Below are 14513 nucleotides of genomic sequence, written 5' to 3' on the forward strand. Positions count from 1 at the left end.
AATTGTTTATCTGTCTTCTCTTTACTATATATAAAGGGTAAGAAACATCCTGCGAGATGAAAAGGAAGCCCGATTGAGTGGCATTACATTTATGTTTTTTGGATTATAAATAAAAATATATATAAAAAAAATAAAAATAAACCCTAATCTAGCTACAATATAACTAATAGTTACATTGTATCTAGCTTATGGTTTATTTTTATTTTACAGGCAAGTTTGTATTTATTTTAACTAGGTAGAATAGTTACTAAATAGTTATTAACTATTTAATAACTACCTTGCCAAAATAAATACAAATTTAACTGTAAAATAAAACCTATCCTGTCTTACACTAACACCTAACTTTACCCTACTATTAAATAAATTACCTAAATTAAATACAATTACCTAAATTCAATACAATTACCTAAATTAACCCCCCCCCACTAAATTACACAAAATAAAAAACAAATTACAAGATATTTAAACTAATTACACCTAATCTAATAGCACTATCAAAATAAAAAAAGCCGGGGGGGGGGGGGGGGGGGGGGGGCGGAGCCAGCACGGAAACTGAGCGGTCGCAAGTTTGCATAGCTCCGGCTATCTATTATTTATAAATAATCAATTGACCGCTCAGTCCAGCCCAACCTATTGAAAACAGGGTGGCCAAAGACTTAAGTGTCTCAGCTAGGTGGCCTTGAGCCTGGAAACGACATAGGCCCGCAATGGAACTTTTGAGCCTTACCTTCTTAGAGGCAATACACAGTCTATTATGTGATCACTTCGCAAGGCTGGAGAAGACCGCGATACTGGTGTGGGACAACACTGCATGTGCAGACATACCTTGCCAAGTGCAGCGCACTTTACCAATGGTACCGGTAACCGCTCCAGGCCTGAAGCCTAATGAGAGACCGCTTGATTGGGACATGACTACATCAGCTCGATCCGAGCCTGCACTAAATGTAACTGTGGACGCATTGAGGGGCACTGCTTTTGGCTTGGTGCTGCATCGTCAGGCGACTATGACCAGCATGCCTGTATCCGACAGACAACAGGGGCATAGAGGAGACAGCATGGAGCCCACCACGAGCTCTAATGTTCCGGAGCATCTAAACGTGTTGAGTCCTAGTATACAGATGGGGCCTGCCTTGAAAGCTTTACACCTAGAAGAAAAGACACGGCTTTGTGATTGTATGCTGAGAGATGCCTTAGCTACTATTCTCGTCAGTGGGGTGCGAAGTGGACCGCAGGTAACGCTGCTCTCTCCCCCTTTTGGATCATCAACCCTCCTGCTCTTCCCAAAGAATCGCAGGCCAGCAGGCTGTTTTAGGATGATTCTCAGCCGACCCACCACCATCCAAAGGTTACTTGCATTTGCCCCACAGGCATGGAAGAAGGGTGAGGGTTAGGAATCTGGACATCTGCCTGAACGCAGTGGGTTAAATGTGGCATTATACCGCAATCCACACAGTCCATAAGTTAACTCTACTACTATACCATCAGCTAGACTTTTCCTACCCCACTCCTTTGCGATAAGGTTACTGCAAGGGTTAATATTTGTTCATATCTTTGATTCTCGACAAGTGTGTTGTTGATCCAGTAATTTCACAATTGGGGAGGCAGTCATTCCCCTTAAAGTAGTGTTGTCTTTGCCATTTCATTTATATAGTTATGTACTAGCCTAGTTAAAAGTTTTATAACAGTGTAAAGTTGACTGTGAGCCCATGTATAAAAACTGTGCTTCTGATCTCGTGTGACACTACTCAGACAGTTATTGTGCCTGTTATTTTCTTGTTAAATGAGCTAAGTTGCAGCAACTTTGACTATACTGCACTCACATAGTTCTAGCTACTCCTTTCAGATTTGTTGCTTTGTGTAGCTTGCACTCATGGCCTGGTTAAGAAGTTAGAATTGTGGTTCCACCCATAACCAGAATTCTTACCAGTAGTGTACTACTGTGCACTCAACAATACTTAGCAATATATTGGTTCCTTAAAAGATTCCTCCTATACATGCCAGTGTGTGTTGCTGTGCTGCTATCGGCCGAAGCAGCATGGCTTCAACAGCTTTATGTACGAGGGTGTATTGCTCTAGCTTAGTTAGGTCTAGAACATACCTTCCCTTTACTCTCTCGTATGGTATGATAAATACACCTTTCCCAGACTATGGGTACTAGTGAGTATGGACATTGGTTTTTAAGGCTACACAAATGCAAGCGTCTGTCTGCAGCCAGTATGATACTTGAAGATTGCAGCTCTACATTGTATATAGTTTCTTTTTGGTAATTTATTTACACTTAAATATGTTATAAGCTAAAAGTTTGGCAAGACATTATATGCTGTTTACTCCCACTTTACCTAGACTTAGTTGCCTAGATATTTGTTTAACAGTTTTTACCTACTACTAAATGGTTTCAAATGCCTCTTGTACCTAATCTATACAAAAATCCCTGCGGTTCCCAGGCTACCTAGGTATATATAACTTAAGGCCTGCTTGCTATATGATTATGTTCACATAAAAAGCTATGTTGAGCTAATTTTAATCCCCTGCCCATGTTCAATTGTATACTTGCTTAAGGCATCTGTTTATTCTACCCCTCCTGGGATAGAGCTTGGTTCTTTATTCTTATGCATAATCCTTAACTTTGCCCACATGGCTCGCATCTATCTGGCACTATATATGACTCTCAAAATACCTAAATGGCTGCATAGCCCACTTTTACTTATGCTTATTTTTACATAGCCCTTTTTTACTTATGCTTCTTTTTACATAGCCCATTTTTACTTATGCTTATTTTTACATAGCCCACTTTTACTTATTATGTTTATTTATCACATCTTAGATTTATCAGACCATGTGGGTGGCCTACATTGCGCTTATAGTGACAAACCAAAGTGCTTATTATATTTGCTAAAACTTGCTCAAAACGGACATGCCTACTATTGGAAGAAGTTCTAACCCATTACAAATATCCCATTGAGGGTTAGGCTGCCATAATATAAGACAAAGTGAGCAAGCTTTCAATATGCTGGTGAAGACATAGACGTACTAGGGCACATAGTTTCATCTCAAAGTCTCTAATAACTTTTTTTTTTTCTTTTTTCTTTAGAGCAGGCTGGACCTGCATTGCTTCTCTTATTTTTTGGCTTACTATACATTACATTTTGAACAAGCTCTATAAGCGTTGCCACATATATGAATATTGAACTTGGGGATCCCTTGTGCTAAATATAATATCACTCTAATAATAAGTAGCCTATAAGGTTGCTATTACGCTCTAACAACCACCCCCCCCCAATACACCAGAATATATCTCCTAATTCAGGAGGGTTAACCATGCGGCTCCTCTTGACTATGCCGCACCTACACTATTTCCTTCATGAGTACATCTTGCAGTATAACATGTTATTGATACTATCTCTCCTGTGTAAGAAGTTTACATTACTACATACCGTATATTACCATATTACTCATGTATAGGAAAATAATTATTATACAAAGACGTTTTAACTATATTTTGTACAATAACATATCTGTGGTTCTATAATTCTTACTGTTCTATTAACTTAGGAATGTAGCATTCAACACAATGTCACTCCTAATATTTGTTGTGCATGAGCTTATTTTTGTACCTGCTGAAAACCTCAATAAAAATTAATTTACAATAAAATAAAAAAAGCCCACCCAAAATAAAAAAAAACCCTAGCCTAAAATAAACTACCAATAGCCCTTAAAAGGGCTTTTTGCGGGGCATTGCCACAAAGAAATCAGCTCTTTTACCTGTAAAAAATATATAGAAACAACCACCCCAACAGTAAAACCCACCACCCACACAACCACCCCCCCAAATAAAACCCTAACTAAAAAAACCTAAGCTCCCCATTGCCCTGAAAAGGGCATTTGGGTGGGCATTGCCCTTAAAAGGGCATTTAGCTCTTTTGCAGCCCAAACCCCTAATCTAAAAATAAAACCCACCCAATACACCCTTAAAAAATCCTAACACTAACCCCCGAAGATCCACTTACAGTTTTGAAGAGCTGACATCCATCATCAACGAAGCCGGGAGAAGTCTTCATCCAAGCGGCAAGAAGTCCTCAAAGAAGCCGGCAGAAGTGGTCCTCCAGATGGGCAGAAGTCTTCATCCAGATGGCATCTTCTATCTTCATCCATCCGGCGCGGAGTGGGTCCATCTTCAAGACATCCGACGCGGAGCATCCTCTTCTTCCGATGACTCCCGATGAATGAAAGTTCCTTTAAGTGACGTCATCCAAGATGGCGTCCCTTATAGTCTGATTGGTTGATAGAATTCTATCAACCAATCAGAATTAAGGTTGAAAAAATCCTATTGGCTTGTGCAATCAGCCAATATGATTGAGCTTCAATGATTGGAACAGCCAATAGAATGTGACCTCAATCCTATTGGCTGATTGCATCAGCCAATAGGATTTTTTCAACCTTAATTCCAATGGCTGATAGAATTCTATCAGCCAATTGGAATCTAAGGGACACCATCTTGGATGACGTCACTTAAAGGAACCTTCATTCGTCGGGAGTCATCGGAAGAAGAGGATGCTCCAGGTCAGATAGAAGATGCCGTCTGGATGAAGACTTCTGCCCGTCTGGAGGATCACTTCTGCTGGCTTCGTTGAGGACTTCTTGCCGCTTGGATGAAGACTTCTCCTGGCTTCGTTGACGATGGATGTCGGCTCTTCAAAACTGTAAGTGGATCTTCGCGGGTTAGTGTTAAGATTTTTTAAGGGTGTATTGAGTAGGTTTTATTTTTAGATTAGGGGTTTGGGCTGCAAAAGAGCTAAATGCCCTTTTAAGGGCAATGCCCATCCAAATGCCCTTTTTAGGGCAATGGGGAGCTTAGTTTTTTTTAGTTAGGAATTTATTTGGGGGTTGGTTGTGTGGGTGGTGGGTTTTACTGTTGGGGTGGTTTTTTGTATTTTTTTTTACAGGTAAAGAGCTGATTTCTTTGGGACAATGCCCCGCAAAGGGCCCTTTTAAGGGCTATTGGTAGTTTAGTTTAGGCTAGGGTTTTTATTTTTATTTTGGGTGGACTTTTTTTATTTTGATAGGGCTATTAGATTAGGTGTAATTAGTTTAAATATCTTGTCATTTGTTTTTTATTTTGTGTAATTTAGTTTTTATTGTTGTTGTAATTTAGGTAATTGTATTGAATTTAGGTAATTGTATTTAATTTAGGTAAATTATTTAATTGTAGGGTAAGGTTAGGTGTTAGTGTAAGACAGGTTAGGTTTAATTTTACAGGTAAATTTGTATTTATTTTAGCTAGGTAGTTATTAAAGAGTTAATAACTATTTAGTAACTATTCTACTTATTTAAAATAAATACAAACTTGCCTGTAAAATAAAAATAAACCCTAAGCTAGATACAATGTAACTATTAGTTAAGTAAGTATTTAGTTTTAAATAGGAATTATTTAGTTATTAATAGTAGGTTTTAATTAGATTTATTTTGGTTATATTTAAGTTAGGGGGTGTTAGGGTTAGGGTTAGACTTAGGGTTAGGGGTTAATAACTTTAGTATAGTGGCGGCGACGTTGGGGGCGGCAGATGGGGGTTAATAAATGTAGATAGGTGGCGGCGACGTTAGGGGCATCAGATTAGGGGTTAATAATATTTAACTAGTGTTTGTGATGCAGGAGCGTGGCAGTTTAGGGGTTAATAGGTTTATTCTAGTGGCAGCGATGTTGGGAGCGGCAGATTAGGGTTTAATAATTTTATTTTAGTGTTTGCAACGCGGGAGGGCCTCGGTTTAGGGGTTAATAGGTAGTTTATGGGTGTTTAGTGTACTTTGTGACAGTTTAGTTCTGAGTTTTATGTTACAGCTTTGTAACGTAAAACTCATAACTACTGACTTTAGAATGAGTTACAAAACTTGGCGGTATAGGGTGTACCGCTCACTTTTTGGCTTCTCAGGACAAGCTTGTAATACCGGCGCTATGGAAGTACCATTGAAAAAAGATTTAACGAAATTTGCGTAAGTTGATTTGTGTTATGGCCAAAAAAGTGTGCGGTACCCCTAAACCTGCAAGACTCGTAATAGGAGCGGTAGTGAAAAAGCAGCGCTATAACCTGATAACGCTGCTTTTTCATCATAACATAAAACTCGCAATCTAGCCGAATGTGTTTTATAAAGTTTAATTTTTTTAGTATAAAAGGTATTTAGTAGTTTAACCCCTTAAAGACCAGCATCGTACCCTGTACAACGCTGATCGTTATGTCCTTAAGGACCAGCAATGTACCTTTTGCGTTGCTGCAGTCCTGGGCTTCTCCCTGCCACGATCTCGCTCAAAATAGTGAGATTATGCTATTTCTACATGTCCTACAAGTGGGGCACTGCAGAAATAGATTTGCAGAGTTACCGATGCAGAGAGGGCCACTCTGTGGCCCTCTTTGCATCGGACAGCAGTGGTTTCGATCGTTGGTGAGTGGGAGCGAGGCGGGTGGGCGGGAGGGGGCGGGAGGAGGGCAGGACCGCTACCCCATGCTACACAGATAGGGGGGAAAAAAAGCCGGAAACTGAGTACGAAGGAGCGAGGATGGTGGAATGGCCAATAAGGGGGTTCCTATGTGGGATCCATTGTGGGAAAGGGATTTGGGATGGGGAGGGGGGGTAGGGTAATGAGAGGGGGCAGCTACACTACAGAAAAAAATAATTTTGTTTTTAAATATGCATAAATTGAGATAAACTGTTTGGGGGGATCAGGGAGGTTTGGGGCAAAAACGGTATTCTACACTGCAAAAAATATAAAAAAAGAAAAAAATATATATAAAAAAGTGGTCTTTTATTTTAGTACTGGCTGACTTGCTGCCAGTACTTAAGATGGGGTGACAATTGTGGTATGGGGGATTGAAGAGAGCTGTTTGAGAGGGGTCAAGGAGGGATCAGGGGGAGGGATGTGTCAGGTGGGAGGCTGATCTCTAAACTAAAGCTAAAATTGACCCTGCAAGCTACCTAATTAACCCCTTCACTGCTGGTCATAATACAAATGTGGTGCGCAGCAGCATTTAGTGGCCTTCGAATAACAAATGCCAAAGCCATATATGTCTGCTATTTCTGAACAAAGGGGATCACAGAGAATAATTTACAACCATTTGTGCCATGATTGCAAAAGCTGTTTGTAAATAATTTCAGTGAGAAACCTAAAATTGTGAAAAAGTGAACGTTTTTTTTAATTTGATCGCATTTGGCGGTGAAATGGTGGCATGAAATATACCAAGATGGGCCTAGATCAATACTTTGGGTTGTGTACTAAAAACAATATATAATTTTGATAGGTAAATATAAAAAAGGCTCTATTTATGTTTAAATGTAGTGATGGAAAAAATGCTAAAAATGCTCTGGTCTTTTGGGGAAGTTTTTTCTGAAGTGCCTGGTCATTAAGGGGTTAACATAACTTGCTGCAGAAACTTAATCCAGTCACAACCGGTTATCAGCAGCCACATTCAGTCACAGACAGTTATATGCTAATAAAATGCTGCACCTTGCTATTGTGATGTAATCACCAAAGGTATATACAGAGCTGCCAACACAATTCAAATGGGCTAACATGGATTTCATCTGATGGCTGAGATGTGCTGGTGGTGGCTGCTGGCTGGGTCAACCACCCTATGGATTATCAGGGGAACATCTCAGGGTAAGGCTTTGTAACATTATATGCACATCAGACTCATAACCCTGCAACTTCTCTGTCAGCCCCATACCCACATCAGACCTCTGACCCTGTCACTGCTCTGTCACACCCATACCTGCACAGACATGACCAGGGAAGATATTGTCAGTTAATTTAGTGAAATATTTACAGTAATTTATTAATAGTCTCAGTAACAGGCTGCTGTGCTTGGCACTTTATATTAAAAGGACATTAAACAAGTTGGGATAGAGACAAAATATAATAATATGTACTTTAATTAAATAATTAACCCTTTCTTTTTAGTTTCTGAATTGTAAAGCTCTAACTCCCCCCACACATTTTCTTCTATGGCTGTATCTATATTTATTGTTGTTTTGGTAGGGATTATAGGGATTATCTGCTGGAGCATGTGGAGTTGGCTTCTCCAGGCAGTTTAGCTATGTAATTCATTTTGCTTAATTTTGAAAATGTATTTTAACTTGCCAGCAATTTTTTAACAATTTTTTTCTTTTATGCAATCTATTTTTAACCCCTTAAGGACCGGGCATTTCAGACAAAAACTTCCCCAAAAGACCAGGGCATCTTTAGCATTTTTGCCATCACTATTAAACAGAAATAGAGACTTTTTATATATTTACCTATCAAAACTATATATTTTATTTTAGAAGACAACCTAAAGTATTGATCTAGGCCCATTTTGGTATATTTCATGCCACCATTTCACTGCCAAATGTGATCAAATAAAAAAAAAAGTAAATTTTTTCAAAATTGTAGGTTTTTCACTGATATTATTTACAAACAGCTTGTGCAATCATGGCATAAATGGTTGTAAATGCTTCTCTGGGATCCCCTTTGTTCAGAAATAGCAGACATATATGGCTTTGGCATTGTTTTTTGGTAATTAGAAGGCCGCTACCTGCCACTTCGCACCACACTTGTATTATTTCCAGCAGTGAAGGGGTTTATTAGGTTTCCTTTAGGGTTAATGTTAGCTTTATTGTAGAGATCAGACTCCCACATGACACATCGCACCCCCTGATCCCTCCCTGACCCCTACCAAACAGCGCTCTTCCATCCCCCACCCCACTATTGTCACCCCCCATCTAAAGTACTGGCAGGAAGTCTGCCAGTACTAAAATAAAAGGCTTTTTTTAAAAAAAAACATACTTTCTGCAGTATAGTATCCCCCCCTTGCCTCCCAACCTCCCTGATCCCCCCTCCAAACAGCTTTCTAATCCTCCCCCACTACCTATTTGCCGGCATCTTAGGTACTGGTAGCTGTCTGCCAGTACCCAGTTTGCTGCAAAATTAGGCAAATTAAAAAAATAAAAATTTAAATACCCATTTATTCTGTAGTGTAGCTGCCCCACCTCAATATCTTACCCCCACCCAGATCCCTTTCTGTCAACTGATCCCACCTAGGATCCCCCTCATTGCCTCTCCTCCCTCCTTCCCCTCAATGACGCACTTATTTTTTTTTTCAATCCCTGTAGTGTCACGTAGTGGTCCTAACCGCTCCCTCCCTCCTCTCACCCCCTACAGTGATGGGCCGCACCACCACTGTCTGATGCAGGGCACAGTGACCAGCATTATACAGGGTACGGGGCTGTTCGTTAAGGGGTTAATTAATTAGCCCTTTTAGGATATGTACCGATCTCAACCTGTTTTATGTCCCTTTACGTAATGTCATATACACAGTAACTTCTGTGCACTGACTAGAGCAGGGGCACATTACATAAATATTTTATCACATGATGTGAGGGGCACTAAATACACATATATTATACACAGTAACTTCTGTGCACTGACTAGAGCAGGGGCACATTACATAAATATTTTATCATATGATGTGAGGGGCACTAAATACACATATACATTGGACAGTCTGCTGCATAGCTAACATTCTGGGATTTGGTAATAAACCAGACTTTATTATAGTGCACAGAACAAGGGTGATATTTGTGTCATCTAATAATGTGATTAATGTGCTAATAGGAGACCAGTGAGATGGCTGAAAAAAAAGATCTGATGGATAAGACAGAGATGAGCAGAGATATGACACAGATAGAGCTGATTGATGAGACAAAGAGAAGGCAAAAGATGAGGTTCAGAAGATGAGGAGGGACACATGAAAGAGCTGATTAATGAGACAAAAAGAAGGCAAAGGATGATGTTCAGAAGCTGAGGAGTGACACATGAAAGAGCTGATTCATGAGACAAAGAGAAGGCAAAGGATGATGTTCAGAAGCTGAGGAGTGACACATGAAAGAGCTGAGCAATGATACAAAAAGAAGGCAAAGGATGAGGTTCAGAAGCTGAGGAGTGACACATGAAAGAGCTGATTAATGAGACAAAGAGAAGGAAATGGATGAGGTTCAGAAGCTGAGGATTGACACAGGAAAGAGCTAATTAATGAGACAAAAAAAAGTCAAAGGATGAGGTTCAGAAGCTGAGGAGTGACACATGAAAGAGCTGAGCAATGAGACAAAGAGAAGGCAAAGGATGAGGTTCAGAAGCTGAGGAGTGACACATGATAGAGCTGATTAATGAGACAAAGAGAAGGAAAAGGATGAGGTTAAGAAGCAGAGAGATGTGTCAGAGGTAGCTGATTAATGAGACAAAGAGAAGGAAAAGGATGAGGTTAAGAAGCTGACGAGTGACACATGAAAGAGCTGATTAATGAAACAAAGAGAAGGCAAAGGATGAGGTTAAGAAGCAGAGAGATGTGTCAGAGGGAGCTGATTAATGAGACAAAGAGAAGGAAAAGGATGAGGTTAAGAAGCTGACGAGTGACACATGAAAGAGCTGATTAATGAAACAAAGAGAAGGCAAAGGATGAGGTTAAGAAGCAGAGAGATGTGTCAGAGGGAGCTGATTAATGAGACAAAGAGAAGGCAAAGGATGAGGTTAAGAAGCAGAGAGATATGTCAGAGGGAGCTGATTAATGAGACAAAGAGAAGGAAAAGGATGAGGTTAAGAAGCAGAGAGATGTGTCAGAGGGAGCTGATTAATGAAACAAAGAGAAGGAAAAGGATGAGATTAAGAAGCAGAGAGATGTGTCAGAGGGAGCTGATTAATGAGACAAAGAGAAAGAAAAGGATGAGGTTAAGAAGCAGAGAGATGTGTCAGAGGGAGCTGATTAATGAGACAAAGAGAAAGAAAAGGATGAGGTTAAGAAGCAGAGAGATGTGTCAGAGGGAGCTGATTAATGAGACAAAGAGAAGGAAAAGGATGAGGTTAAGAAGCTGAGGAGTGACACATGAAGAGCTGATTACTGAGACAAAGAGAAAGAAAAGGATGAGGTTAAGAAGCAGAGAGACGTGTCACAGGGAGCTGATTAATGAGACAAAGAGAAGGAAAAGGATGAGGTTAAGAAGCAGAGAGACGTGTCACAGGGAGCTGATTAATGAGACAAAGAGAAGGAAAAGGATGAGGTTAAGAAGCAGAGAGATAAGTCACAGGGAGCTGATTAATGAGACAAAGAGAAGGAAAAGGATGAGGTTAAGAAGCAGAGGAGTGACACATGAAAGAGCTCAATAATGAGACAAAGAGAAAGAAAAGGATGAGGTTAAGAAGCAGAGAGACGTGTCACAGGGAGCTGATTAATGAGACAAAGAGAAAGAAAAGGATGAGGTTAAGAAGCAGAGAGACGTGTCAGAGGGAGCTGATTACTGAGACAAAGAGAAGGAAAAGGATGAGGTTAAGAAGCTGAGGAGTGACACATGAAAGAGCTAAATAATGAGACAAAGAGAAAGAAAAGGATGAGGTTAAGAAGCAGAGAGACGTGTCAGAGGGAGCTGATTACTGAGACAAAGAGAAGGAAAAGGATGAGGTTAAGAAGCTGAGGAGTGACACATGAAAGAGCTAAATAATGAGACAAAGAGAAAGAAAAGGATGAGGTTAAGAAGCAGAGAGACGTGTCAGAGGGAGCTGATTAATGAGACAAAGAGAAGGAAAAGGATGAGGTTAAGAAGCTGAGGAGTGACACATGAAAGAGCTGATTAATGAGACAAAGAGAAAGAAAAGGATGAGGTTAAGAAGCAGAGAGATGTGTCACAGGGAGCTGATTAATGAGACAAAGAGAAAGAAAAGGATGAGGTTAAGAAGCAGAGAGATGTGTCAGAGGGAGCTGATTAATGAGACAAAGAGAAGGAAAAGGATGAGGTTAAGAAGCAGAGGAGTGACACATGAAAGAGCTAAATAATGAGACAAAGAGAAAGAAAAGGATGAGATTAAGAAGCAGAGAGACGTGTCAGAGGGAGCTGATTAATGAGACAAAGAGAAGGAAAAGGATGAGGTTAAGAAGCAGAGGAGTGACACATGAAAGAGCTCAATAATGAGACAAAGAGAAAGAAAAGGATGAGGTTAAGAAGCAGAGAGACGTGTCACAGGGAGCTGATTAATGAGACAAAGAGAAAGAAAAGGATGAGGTTAAGAAGCAGAGAGACGTGTCAGAGGGAGCTGATTACTGAGACAAAGAGAAGGAAAAGGATGAGGTTAAGAAGCTGAGGAGTGACACATGAAAGAGCTAAATAATGAGACAAAGAGAAAGAAGAGGATGAGGTTAAGAAGCAGAGAGACGTGTCAGAGGGAGCTGATTACTGAGACAAAGAGAAGGAAAAGGATAAGGTTAAGAAGCAGAGAGACGTGTCAGAGGGAGCTGATTAATGAGACAAAGAGAAGGAAAAGGATGAGGCTAAGAAGCAGAGGAGTGACACATGAAAGAGCTAAATAATGAGACAAAGAGAAAGAAAAGGATGAGGTTAAGAAGCAGAGAGACGTGTCAGAGGGAGCTGATTAATGAGACAAAGAGAAGGAAAAGGATGAGGTTAAGAAGCTGAGGAGTGACACATGAAAGAGCTGATTAATGAGACAAAGAGAAAGAAAAGGATGAGGTTAAGAAGCAGAGAGATGTGTCACAGGGAGCTGATTAATGAGACAAAGAGAAGGAAAAGGATGTGGTTAAGAAGCAGAGAGACGTGTGAGAGGGAGCTGATTAATGAGACAAAGAGAAAGAAAAGGATGAGGTTAAGAAGCAGAGAGACGTGTCAGAGGGAGCTGATTAATGAGACAAAGAGAAGGAAAAGGATGAGGTTAAGAAGCTGAGGAGTGACACATGAAAGAGCTGATTAATGAGACAAAGAGAAAGAAAAGGATGAGGTTAAGAAGCAGAGAGATGTGTCACAGGGAGCTGATTAATGAGACAAAGAGAAAGAAAAGGATGAGGTTAAGAAGCAGAGAGATGTGTCAGAGGGAGCTGATTAATGAGACAAAGAGAAGGAAAAGGATGAGGTTAAGAAGCTGAGGAGTGACACATGAAAGAGCTGATTAATGAGACAAAGAGAAAGAAAAGGATGAGATTAAGAAGCAGAGAGATGTGTCACAGGGAGCTGATTAATGAGACAAAGAGAAGGAAAAGGATGTGGTTAAGAAGCAGAGAGACGTGTCAGAGGGAGCTGATTAATGAGACAAAGAGAAAGAAAAGGACGAGGTTAAGAAGCAGAGAGATGTGTCACAGGGAGCTGATTAATGAGACAAAGAGAAGGAAAAGGATGAGGTTAAGAAGCAGAGAGATGTGCCAGAGGGAGGCATGAGATAATGTTGAAGTGATGGAGGAAAGAATTACAGACTATGGAAGGATTGTATGTAAATCTGTAAATAAATAAAATAAATAAAATTAAAAACAAATGTAAGGTGTGCAGTGTGTATGTGAGCTACTAGATACATATCTGTGAATGAATATGCTGGAAAAAAGGGAATGCAATAGTAATATTCAACCATTAAATAATTTGAAATTTGACTTTTTATTTATACCATCCGGATTGCCCGGATTGAGCGTAAAAATCCAAAACTCTTCTTTTTTGAAAAGTTGAGCTGATCTATCACTTGATCAATGGCTTGAAATCTGAAGATCGATTGTTGCTTCACGCTATGTTTTGAAAAAGTCTTTCTACAGGAGTTTAAGGAGAGACAACGGTATAAGATAACAAATGTTCCCTTATGCAATCTTCTAGCATCCTGGTCGTACACCCTACGTACTGTTTACCACATAGGGGCTAGATTATGAGTGAAGCGCTAACTGCAGCAGACAAGCAATATCAGCTCTTTTCATGTGGCAGAAATAGCCTGCGTATTACAAGTGAAAAGTAAATGCAAGAGTGCAATTGCTCATCAAGTTAGCGCAACTTCAGAGCTTGCGTAAAGGATGGGGAAGAAAAAAGATGCACTAAACACTACATAAATATATGTAAATGTACACACTCATATAAACACATTCTGATAAAAATTATTAAAAAATAATAATAAAACAGTTATTTGGGCTTAAAGATATATGGTATAAGATGTTTGAAAAAAAAGGGCTGCAAAGCGTGTATGTGTACATATGTATTTATGTATTTACTAGCTGTTGCCCGCGGCTTCTCTTGCATGGATTTTGTGATTTGTAAAAAATAGCAAAAAACAAGAGCACTCCAAACGACGTATGCCCTCACGTGTGTGCCCGTTATGGTTGCACACTTGCTGACATGATCAGTTTTTTTATTACCATTAAAATATTAAATATAGATATATTCACTAAATATTGGTAGACCACCACACGTTATTATATAGACAGATAGTTATTGTTTATCATAAATAACTATCATCTTTCTTTCACAGACACTTTTATAGGTTTAGTATTTAGGGTAATTGACAGTTACATTTTATTTGCTCACTTTCAAAGTGAAACATATTTGTCGATTATAATATCACCTACACTTTTAGGTAGAATGACCACGACTGGACATATTATTAATTTTATTCCCCTTAATTTCGGTTATGGTTATAGTGAGACAGGTTCACATTGTACACTTTTATCTCTTATATATTT

This window comes from Bombina bombina, chromosome 1 (assembly GCF_027579735.1).
Source record: "Bombina bombina isolate aBomBom1 chromosome 1, aBomBom1.pri, whole genome shotgun sequence".
NCBI classification, from domain to species: Eukaryota; Metazoa; Chordata; class Amphibia; order Anura; family Bombinatoridae; genus Bombina; species Bombina bombina.